Genomic DNA, 11,971 nt, shown 5'->3' with positions numbered 1-11,971 from the left:
AACATAAAAAAGATTCCAAAGATAACACTAAAATCAAATGCTTTAAATGCAATAAATTTGGTCATTTTGCTAATAATTGCAAAGTTGTCTAGATACCTGTTGTAATCAATCACTTAGTATCTTAACTACTTCTACAGAAGATGAAGATATCATTTTAGAATTACTTAGTAAATTAGAAAATCCTGATGAAAGAATAGAATACATGGAAAAATATAAAAAGATAATCACTGATAATCACAAAGAAACAAATCAATATCATAAAAGTACTCAAAAAATATGTTTAACAGAAGCCTTGCAAACATTTAATAAATCCAAAAATAAACCCATAACTGTTCAAGACTTACAAACCGAAATTAAAACCATCAAGTCTGAAATTAAAGAATTACAAATGGAAAATCATTTAATCAAACATCGATTACAATTCATTCAGGATAACCCCCATCCTAGTCAACCTGATGAACAGGAAGAAGGATCTTCCCATCATAATTGTATAGCTTCAATTCAAAAAATCAAACTTAGAAAATGGCATATTAAAATCACTATACTCATAAAAGATTTTCAATTAACAACAATTGCACTTTTAGATTCAGGTGCAGATTTAAATTGCATTCATGAAAGTCTTATCCCTAATCAATATTATACCAAAACAAAAGAAAAATTAAATTCTGCCAATGGTAGTAAAATGGATTTACAATATGAAATTAATCAAGTCCAAATTTGTCATAATCAAATCCGTTATACAACCTCTTTTGTTCTTATTAAAAATATGACAGATCAAGTCATCCTCGGAATCCCTTTCCTTTCTCTATTATACCCATTCATTACAAACAATGATGGAATAATTAGTCACCCTTTAGGTGAAAAAATCAAATTTGATTTCTTACTTCAATCAAATAATGTCCAGACTCTTCAAGATCAATCTATTTCAAAACAGCTTAATCAAATCCAAATCCATCGTCCTCCTTTTTATCTTCCATTTTTTAATCAATCATGTTTTTATACATTTCAAATCATTCAAACTTTACTTTACAAAATATATTCATATATCTTTGCATCTTTTCCAACTCTTTGCATTATTTCAAACTATCTTTTTTCTAATCATTCTCATTACAGCATGTCTCACCCCAGCGGCTACATGATCATCAACAGCACATCTATTCCAATTTGAAGTGGAGAAAATTCTGAAAAGAATTTCCCAACCCAATTTGAACTAGATATCCCCCAAAGAGCCTTAATCAATTCCGTTTGGAATAAAACCCATTTTGAATCACCCGAAGAAAAAATAGATTTTATTCAAACCCTTGATAACCTTTGTTTTTATCGTTAAATCAATCAAACAAAAGCCCGATAGTAACTACTATTCCCATTATATCTTATTCACAGGCCCAAACCCTGGCCTTTGTAAAACATGGTCCCAAATAGCCCATGAGATAGCTGGCCAAATCAATACCCAATACCGAGGCTATTACAGTCTTCATCAAGCCCTTGAAATCACCCATCGAGATATAGGTCCACAAGCCTTTATTCACCCTTGGGTCCGAATGGATCCAGAGTTTTCCAAAACTCTCCGCTCTATCCAAAAAATCATCTCTAATCAAGCTTCTAGTTCCCAATCAGCCCAGAAAATGCAACATAATCATCCTCGCCCAATCACTGGTTTTGTCAACCCACAACATCCCAATCATCAACTTATTCAAATCCAAGATCCACTTGATATCCTCAATATAGAACATCCTTTAGAATTCCGAGTTCATGAACTCAAACATAAAAATCAATGTCTTGAACACCATTCCACAATTTTATTTACCAAAATAAAACAATCATTTGGGCCACCCTCTTCGACTGGGGATTAGTTGGTACCATTATATTCACCCACACAGATCAAGCCCAAAACTGTACTGAACTAATCAAAATGACCATCACCTGCCTCTTTTTACCTCACCATTCAGCACCACTAAAACAACAAGGATATATTGCTGTCCACATCACATCCACTCCCCCAGAATGGATCCAAGGATGGGAACCAGCACGCCACCTAATCACTTTTGAAAAATCAAAATATGCTACTAATCATTTCCGCCAAGACGAACAGGTACGAAGATGTTCCAGACCAATCACTCAACAGCTACGCCATTGGAGAGCTGCAGTGTATGGAGACAATTTTAATCTCCAACACATTAATCAAAAATATTTTTTAGCAAAAGAAAATCAATATACAAAATTATATTTACATCAAGGATTCCGTTATGTATGGAATGATGTATTTACATCTTTTCATTACAAAACAATGTATCCAGACCTTGCTGCTATTTATCATAAAATGTTCCAAAAACAAAAAATCATCAATGTAGATGTTGAAAGAATCATCAATAACAATCAAGAATCAGACGAAGATATAGAAATCGATCCAGACGAAGATGACACTTACCAGTATGATGACGAAGAAGATCACAATATCAACAACATGCTGGAAGCCTGACGTCATAATCAACAGAATGAATCTTTGACAGTACAAAGTTACTTTCAAAATTCCACCCACAAAAGCAGATCACGAGACTTTACTGTTCAATCACTATTCATGAACAGTAAAAAAGCCGAAAACATATCACTGTTCAATCAACTGTTCATCAACAGGAATCGAGCCCTCCTTTGCCTATTTAAAGGAGCCCCATTCCTCTTCCAAAATCAAGTTTTGTTTTTCAAGTTTTTCTCTCAAGCTTTTTAATTTCATTTTCAAGTTTTTTTCTTTTTTGGAAGAGCCAAAATTGAGAGAGTTTAGAGAGTTTCTGGCAGAATTTCTCCTCTTTCTCCCTCTTCTTTTCTCTTCCATCTTCATTTGTAATCAATTTATTTATTCTGAGTGTTGAGTGTTGAGTGCTTGTAACACTTTGGTTCTTCGTAATCAAGTAAGCATTCATATTTATCATTCATTATTTATTTCTCATTTACATTATTTATTTTACATATATTGCTTGGCTGGTTATACCGCCTTCAATATTTTCATTTAATTATTTTATATTTATAGCCGGCCTTTAACTTTTGTCATTTTCATTTCCTTCCGCTTAATCTTATTCTAACCTTTTCACTTACTACTGTCTTTTCTTTTATCTTTCCTCTAACTAACTTCTTATTCTACCCAGTCTTTTCTCATAAAACTAGACCTCTCACGCCGCTCCTCTCATGCCCTATCCGTTGGGTCTTACTGTTCAGTCCCACGGTCTTACTGTTCAGCCTAGGGTCAAAGATAGTTATGGTAGAACAATTGGCCAGCAAAGAAAAAACAACAGATAGTAATAGCAAACTAAAAGGAATTAATTAATTTACAATGAAAATAATAAAATAATAACTTTCTTAAACTTATTTGTCCAGAAAATAAATAAATAAAAACTAAAAAGTAATGGTATTTTCCTAAAACAAAAAGTAGAATAAAATTAGGAAACTATAATACTAGCTTTTTTGACTAATTTGACTTTGACCAATCTTTGACCTCTTTGAGCTCCAAATCAGCTTCTAGATGCTTTTTAGGATGCCAAATAAGCTGAATATGAAGTCCCACACGTTGCCCATGCTTGGAAAAATAAGAAAAGGCTAATACAGTAAAATACAGTAAAGCCAGCAAGCAATACAGCAAATTCGGCAAAATTGTTGATGCTGTCCGTACAAGCCCTTTTTGATTGCATTTGAGGCTGATTTAACTTGATTCCATGACCTCATAGGCATATGTATTGAACCCATAAATCATTGGAACCATTTCATGCTTCTCGGACTCCAAAAATGTACCAAAACCGTCACCCGGGTCCGTATCGGCTTCCACCACTTGGATGCTTAGAATAGGCTTTGTATCTTCAAGTATGGACAAGCTCTGTTGAGATTGATTTCCCCCTGTATAGATACTTCCAGGTTGTCCTTAAATCTCTTAATTTGAGCCCTTGTGATTGGCCTAGTCTTCATCCATGTCGAGTCAGCACCCCAGCGGGTTATCGGTTGAGCGGGCTTGGGTGGAATCACATCAGTAGATCTTCAAAAAAAAGTGCGACTTCAATGCAGCCTTAACTACAACTACATTATGCAAACTCCACCAATACCTATAACTACCTATAGATACAAAAAAATACCAGTGACATTGACTTTCTAGGTTTATGGATTCAGTCAGCTAAACTCCATCAAACTCCTCAATAAATATCAACAAACAAAAAACATGTCGTGATCGGTTAGGCTTGATTTAGTAATGAATGTATACTAAAAAAATAGGCTACGTTTATTCAAACAAGGGGAACCGAAAATTTCCTTGGTACTTTAGTAGTACGACACTTGTTGTACTATTAATATTAAGTAGCTATACAATAGAATGCTGTTCCCCTTTACTTTAGTATTGAGCAGTATTTGCTAAGTTCCCAAAGGTGAGCAGCCCTCTGTCCTTTATAATCGCAAAAGGCTCCTTAGAAAAGTAAGTAAAGAGGCATTCAAAAGGCCGATCACTATATCATAGGCCTTTTGGTAGGAAGGCTGATGACTATACGGACTCTATACCAAGCCATGAGCGATAAGGGAGCCAACTCACCACCAATAGGACAAGGGACAAAGCCCAACGAAGACCTATGATATAGTAAGAAAGTACTTTAAGGTTACAAAGTCATTTAGCCGTCTACAAAGGGAAAGGTGTCAGTACGGAGTCACATCATCTGTGGATATAGACTAGGTAGGCTATAAGGGAGTTAGTCTTAAACTATGGACTGAGACTACACTAAGGAACACGGAAGCTTGACTGAGTAAAGAAGTCAAAGAATGAAGAAGCTTCTCTAATAGCCCCATTGAAGAGGAGGGCAAAGCTTTTTGAAAAAGTCATTATTATTATTATTTTCTATGTCTATTTAGGGAGAGGGGGCTTCAAGTTCTTAGGAAGAGCCATACAAGGCAGCCCACGTATGGTTCAGGAGCTGAGTCCCTAGCTCGAGCTGTAGGAACTTTTCCTAAAATAATGAAGGACTACCTTCAGGTGTTGAAAAAGTCATTGATTTCTGATGCTGAGCTACTACTGGTATAGTTTCCAATCGCAACCATAGTGCATGTAAGCTTAGAAAAGTTGGAACAAAGTCGGTGGTTAGGTGGATGCCCCATTATTCATGGTGTTTCAATGAATTCGATGGGTCATCCTCATGGAGGAGGTGAGGGGAGAGCGAAAGGAGGTAGACATTCGGTGTCACCTTGAGGGAAGCCCACCAAAGTTGGATTTTGGGCAGGGGTGGTGAAACGTGCAAATGAGTTCATGCCATGATGATCTATATGAAACGGTAGTTTTGTTGATGCATTCCTATTGAGAATGAAGAAGAAGAGAGCTCTTTTGACAAGAAAATTGGGTCACGTAGACCTTCTATTTTGTCAGAATTCATTGATTGCTCCGTACCAATTTACAATGGAAACACCCCTGTTTGTTGTAAGATCACTGAAGAAAAGGTTGGTCAACAATTTGGAGAGTTTGCTTCTACATGGAAATGCAAAAGTTGAGCACAAATGTTAGACTGGGAAGAAAAAGGGAAGTCAAGCTTAATTGCATATGGCATGAAAAAGAAATTCGATTTCGGTAAGACTTGATCTGAATAGTAGTTCAGATTCAAGTTGTTTTAGTGAGGGCGACCGTGAAAGTCACCAGGTCAATCTTTTCCTTAAGTTTTCCTATAAAAATAAAGCATGGGAGGATGTTGCAGATGTCCAGGATGGACACGATTTCTTATAAGGCAAGAAGACCATTGGAATGTTGGAGTTTGGTGTGGTTTTAGGTTCACTCGGCCAAGAGTGTTGTACACAAGGTGTTAGTATTATGCACAACCTTTAATCCGGTTTTTGGTTTGATGTTTAGGTGATTTTTGTGTTTATTTATGGTATGGTGATATTTAGGATTTTTAGGGTTTTTGTTTTGAAAGGAAGAAGAAGAAGATGAAGAAGAAGAGAAGATGTTAGAGTAGGCCACACAAAACTAGACAGCACACTAATTCAGTTTTGCTTTTCATTCATTTGTTGCATATATAGATACAAAACTTGTCTCATACATGTGAGGTATGTATGGGACCAAATGGAAGTGTTTAAAATTCAACATTTACACATTTCCCACTCAAAATTATGATACATAATCTTTCAACCACCCGCTTCACATGTGAGTGCATAATGATGACAAGAGTTGGTGAGATTTTGAATTTCAAAAAACTGTCTCCACCTAGTCCTGTACTACTACTTTGACCAGATGGAAGGCTGGGGTATCTTCATCCAAATTGCTTGAATTTGGCATGTGGCATGTTGAAATATCAAGAATGAAATATGCAGAAGATAAAGTCCAAAAGAATTGGGTAAGGCCTCCAATTTATCTCAAACCCGTGGGCCATCACTGCTGGAAATCTCAACAGTTGTGCCAACTGGCAACCTGCATATCTTGGGCTTCCCAAGGCCTTTTAAAGTCATTCTTTGTTATATATTTTCATTTAAATGTCTATTAAAACATATCCAAAAATAATAATCTCATTCTAAAATCTCAAAGAGCGCGAGCCCCAACAATGGAAATATGTTGCTAGAAACATTGTTTCTAACACATTGCCATTTTACAAAATAAAATCAATACCCAACAAAGAGACAATTCCTAAGCTAAATACAATAAAAATTAGGCATCCAAAAGACAATAAAAGGAACATAAAACATAGATATAAATATTGCATTAGGTCATTCAACAAAATATTTCTTTTAAAGAAAGAAAGAGGGTGCAAACCTTAGTGGATTTTGGTTTGCACAAGGTACCAGTATTACCACCTTTTCAACATGGAAGACACCCGGGACTAGAGCATGTTGTGAAAGAAGTACACTGGGTGGGCATGCTTGATACCAGGCCGAGAAACCCGGGCAACTCCCCTATATGCCGATCGCTAGGGCATCCAGGGCCTCAATGCCCAGCTCCGCTGGACAGGCCTAGCCTGATCTGAGAAGTGCTGTTTCAGTTCTGATAGACTTCATTCAAGAATGCCACCACCCTTGGAATCAATAAGAAAATAAGTGGTAAGTTTCAAATCAGTGAATAAACCGAAACAAAAGAAGAGACGTTTATCGCTCGTTGCCTAAAGCACACTATGCTCCGCTTCAACAAATGAAAGTTTTCGGTGGAATCGGTGAATCGCTCGAGCTGGTTAGATGCAAGGACATAGGGCTCATAGTACCTGCTAGCACAGATATGCAGTGGAATGGAAGGAGCCTAAATCGAACCCCTTTTTTATTTTATTTTATTCTTTGAAAAAAAAAAACAGTCAAAATAGATTATACTCTCGAAAAAGACTAAGCAACCACCGACCATTCTGACGCACCCCTAACCTATTTTTATTAAGTAAGAAACACTGAAAATCTATCTAAAATGGAGCCTAGTTCAAGCCAAGCTGTCAATGATAGAAAAGAAAATTGAGAATAAGAAACCACTAGTAAGGATATGGATGTAGTCTTGCTCAATAAAAAAAGTTGAAGATTCGTAGAAAAATGGAGGAGCCATTACTTTTTATTATATCAGTAAAGCACTAAAGCTACCATTTTTCTAAAGCAACAACCGCAAAACTTGAATTTTTGAGAAAGAAGGTGCTAGTTTTGTTTGTGCTTTATTAGTAATTGATTTTCTAATATCATATCAATAAAGGCTGGCTGCTTTTATTGATATATAATAGTATAATATAAGTTATGTAAGGCGCGTTAGTGCTTCAGTTTTCAATAAAGACGTTTAGGCTTTACTAATAACATAGAAGGGGTGTTTCCTTTCAAATGACAACTACTTCTTCTTGCGGGGAGGGCGTTGCACGAAACCAAACCGCCCGATCAAGTACCAGTTGCCTCGCCCATAGGCCCACTTAGGTTAAGGGGCATTGTCCCTCAGTTCTTACCAGCTTGCGGTGCGTAATAAACATGTTGCTAGCTTCAACTCAGTTGAATAAGAATCATTCAGGGTGCTTGGTCGGTGCTCCTTTTTCAAACCAGAACAACTCTGAACGTTAGGGAAGATAAGGGAAGACCACCCAAGCGGACCGAACGATAGCAGCTTAAAGATAAGTGTATCACGAGTAGTGTCACTACTTGATCAGTGGGGAGGAGTGACTCAAAATATGGGGCAAAGGATCAAGCATTTTGAATTTGTCCCCCAGGATCCCCCACAGGTTGGGTTTGACAGCCGTGTGATGGGTGACTATCTAGTACAGTTCGGAGAGCACTTTTAGTCTGCATTGATGAATGGAAGCCCCCACTATCAAGCAAGAAAGAAGCGGCTCTTCCCATGGTGGAGTCACCATTGACTCTATTTATTATCATGGTAAATCAGCGTATCAAGATGTCAATCTAAGATCTTATTTTGGTTCGATACCTCCACTACGAGACTCACCTTTGGCTTTCGTCTCAATAGGTGTATTATTCTACATTTACCAAAAGGAGAAGGGCCGATGGTGGGCATTTAGGAAAGCGAAGAAGAACAAAACAAAGTGAGAGGCTGAGGGGAATGGAAAATAGTCGAGTCGATTAGGCTCGATGACTGGGAGAAGCAAAATAAAATTTGGATTTGGCTGAAAAAGAAGTAACGCTATGGACACCATGAGCGATCACCATCGATAAAGAAGAATCTTTCTAAATCACTTCGGGTCAGCAGGGCCTTCAAGCATCCAAAATAGGCTGGGGTTGTAAATGACATAGCGTTCTTGATCGAAAATGACGACCTCTCCAGAAAAACCAAGTTATTCAAGTTCTTTTTGCCAAAGAAGTCTTGCTCCGACGACCTGACAAGCCATCTACTTAAAAGGACCCTCCCTGCAGTGTTCCCATCCTTGAATTATTCGGTCATGTAATACTTATTGAATACAAATAAAAAAATTAATTTTGACCTCGTCGTAGTTCTCGAATGCATATGGAAGAAGCTTAGATAAGAGAATACATTCTCGCATTGCTTTCTTGGTAGAAAGCTCAACCTCAATCAGTAAGAAAAAGTGTTTGGCCGAAGCCAAAAAGAGGTTGGCCCACTTCATTCGCAAAGCAAATGATCTTTGCTTCATGGGGACAACAAAAACCACCATCTCGCTCTTTCCTTTCGTCCGTGCTACCTTTTTCTTTCCAAAGGATGGGGTTGGGATGTATAAGAACTTTTTTTTTTAGGCTGCCCAGGAACAACTCCTAGGTCAATTAAGGATCAAATGTTGGAACCTCATGGGTAAGGACAAGGTAATGGAATTGATAGAGAAATTAATAAACCTAGGTGGGATAGGAGAATTGATAAAGGGAATAGAGATGATGATAGAGATCATACCGAGAAACAGAAGAATTTTGTACAGGTACAACTCTTATTTGAACAAAGTGAAAAAAATGCAATCTTTGTTTTCTAGTAGAGCACACACTAATACCTTAATGGAAGATAAAATCTGTTAATCAAAGTGCTTCTCTGATTGCTCAAGACATCTCTTTTCAATTGAGAAACAAAACAAGATCATTTCATTCCATTTTTAGTAAAATAGTGAAGGATATTCCATTAATAATGAAAAAAAGGGTTGAGAATATCCATATATGTTGTTCAAGTCGATCAGAAGGCACAGAAATAGCTAGAACTGAATGCGGAAAGTATGGAGAAACATCTCGTAATGTATTTAACCAAAAAATTGATTATGCTCCTGTAGAAGTATCTACTCGTTACGGCATCTCAGGTGTCAAAGTGTGGATTTCATATAGTAAAAATAAAAAGGGACGTGCTATATCTGAAATGTATGAAATATACTAAATATTGTAAAGGAAGATGTAGTAAGGGTTGCAAACCGGATGGTACATAACTTGATTTTGGAAGATATGGGACTAAAAGTTGTAGAGTTGGTCATCTTTCATATCGAGCAATTGAAGCAGCGCGTCGGGCTAAAATCAGACAATTCCATTGTACTACGAGCGGACAATTTCGAAGAAATGGTAAGATATGATTAAAAGTTCTCGTGGATCTCCCTATTACCGGGAAACCTACAGAAGTAAGAATGGGAAGAGGAAAAGGAAATCCTACAGGTTGGATTGCTCATATGTCCACGGAACAAATCCCATTTGAAATGGACTACGTGAGTTTGTCAAATGGTCGAAAAACCGCTGCATTAGCGGCGCATAAACCGTGTTCGTCAACCAATTTTGTTCAGTGGTCATAACATAATTGGAAAATGGGGAAAAAGTGGGCTAGGATTCAAAAGAATTAGGTGAAGTGTTTGTTCGAAAGTGGAAAGACACTAAGGGAGAGGGTTACACTCCTTTATTTTTGTAATTGCCGAAATTGTACGACAAACCTTTTTTTTTGTTCCAGACGTATGCCTCTAGTATGTTACGATTTTTATCCACCGGCCCGGTTCATAAAATGGTAGCCGTAATAAAAAATAAGAATAAAAAAAAAAAAGATAAGGCTGCAAGAAGAACCCAGAGAGGAAGCTCCACTGAAAGAAAAAGAGGAAATAAGACTCAAATTTCTAGAAATGTTTTAGGAGGGAGGGGGAAAATTCAAAAAAAAAAAAAAAAAAAAGAGAAAGGAAAGAAAAAGATTGAATGGATTATCCCAAACCTACCTCCGCTATCGTGGCATGAACCATTTATGATGGCCTCGTCTGGGTGGATTGTGGTTCTACCATTCCTTTTGGATACCTTTCGACTTCAGTTAAAACTCTTCCTTTCCCCCTTAATTTTTTTTTTACGTAAAAAACCTTTAAGTATGGAATTTATTTACTTTGTTGGTTGAGTGAAGTTACGGTAGTTCAATCTATAAAGGAAGGATAATCGATTGCACTTGGCACAGAACCACCTAACGGTGGCTTTTTACTCCCTTAAGACTTGCTTCTTATTTTTCCTTCACCCTTCACCCGCTTTTATATCAATAGGGCCAGCGGGTCCAGTCCTTTTCTGCTTGATCACTAACTCATGAGCAAAGCCACCGCTCATGCAACATATGAGCAGATCTTCATTAAAATCCAGTTCTATTGGTAGATGGATAATGCCCTTCACTCTGCCATGAGAACAAAGAAAGATGCACTATCCCCTTGCTGTTTTGCTTGCCGCCCTTCGGTGGTATAGTAGGATGGATAACAAAGCCACTCTTTCAGCCACTACTAAATTCCACTCGCCCCAGTCCTTAGTAGCATTGATAATGGCAACCTTTGGATGTAGTTGTGATGCTTTGGTTAGCCTTGGTTGCCTTTGTCAATGACACAAGCAAGGAGTTGACAAAGGGGAACAACCCCCTTGTTATTGATAGAGAGCTTACCGCCCCATCCTTTATAGTTGTGACTGTTGTCATGGAAAAAGAGTTTATTTTCTAAAGAAGCATGCTTAACACAGTCTATAGTGTAAAGACATTCGAGCCGCGCCTAAACAAAATCTAAATTAAAGGTGAGGCCCCATACTCTCTCTTCTGTGGATATGCTATCCCTTTCAACTATGGTATAGGGGAAGGGAAGTGAGATCTGCCAATTGATTTGATACTGGATTAGCAGCCATGCTATGATCATTTGGGAGACGTGGCCCATTCAAATCAAAATAGAATGAGCACCTACGACTAAAGGGAATGGAATGTCAACCATAGGATGAGAAGATCTTATAGTACGAGGGTGAGTGACTGGTCAAGTCATGAAACTTAGTTATTTTGATTAACATGGCTACAAGTGGACTGGGTTTATGTGTTTGAATTGACTACAACTAAAGTCGGGTCTACTTCAACAAAAAAAAGGGCTACCCCTTATTCAAATCGAAAGAAGTTGATGCGAATCCACCCGAGACAGCTCGACCAACAACCTGTTGGGGTGCTGACCCATTACAAATGAAGGTGGGGCCGATCACTAGGGCCCAAGCCAAGAAGTTCAAGGACAATCTTGCTGTCTTCATACAAGGAATAAGTCATAGTCAAGAGGGGTTGGCCATATCTAAAGAACAAAGGCCTGTTTTACTCATACAAGCAATAGAAGCC

The sequence above is a fragment of the Ziziphus jujuba genome, chromosome 11 (assembly GCF_031755915.1).
Source record: "Ziziphus jujuba cultivar Dongzao chromosome 11, ASM3175591v1".
NCBI lineage: Eukaryota > Viridiplantae > Streptophyta > Magnoliopsida > Rosales > Rhamnaceae > Ziziphus > Ziziphus jujuba.
This window is presented reverse-complemented; position numbering follows the sequence as displayed.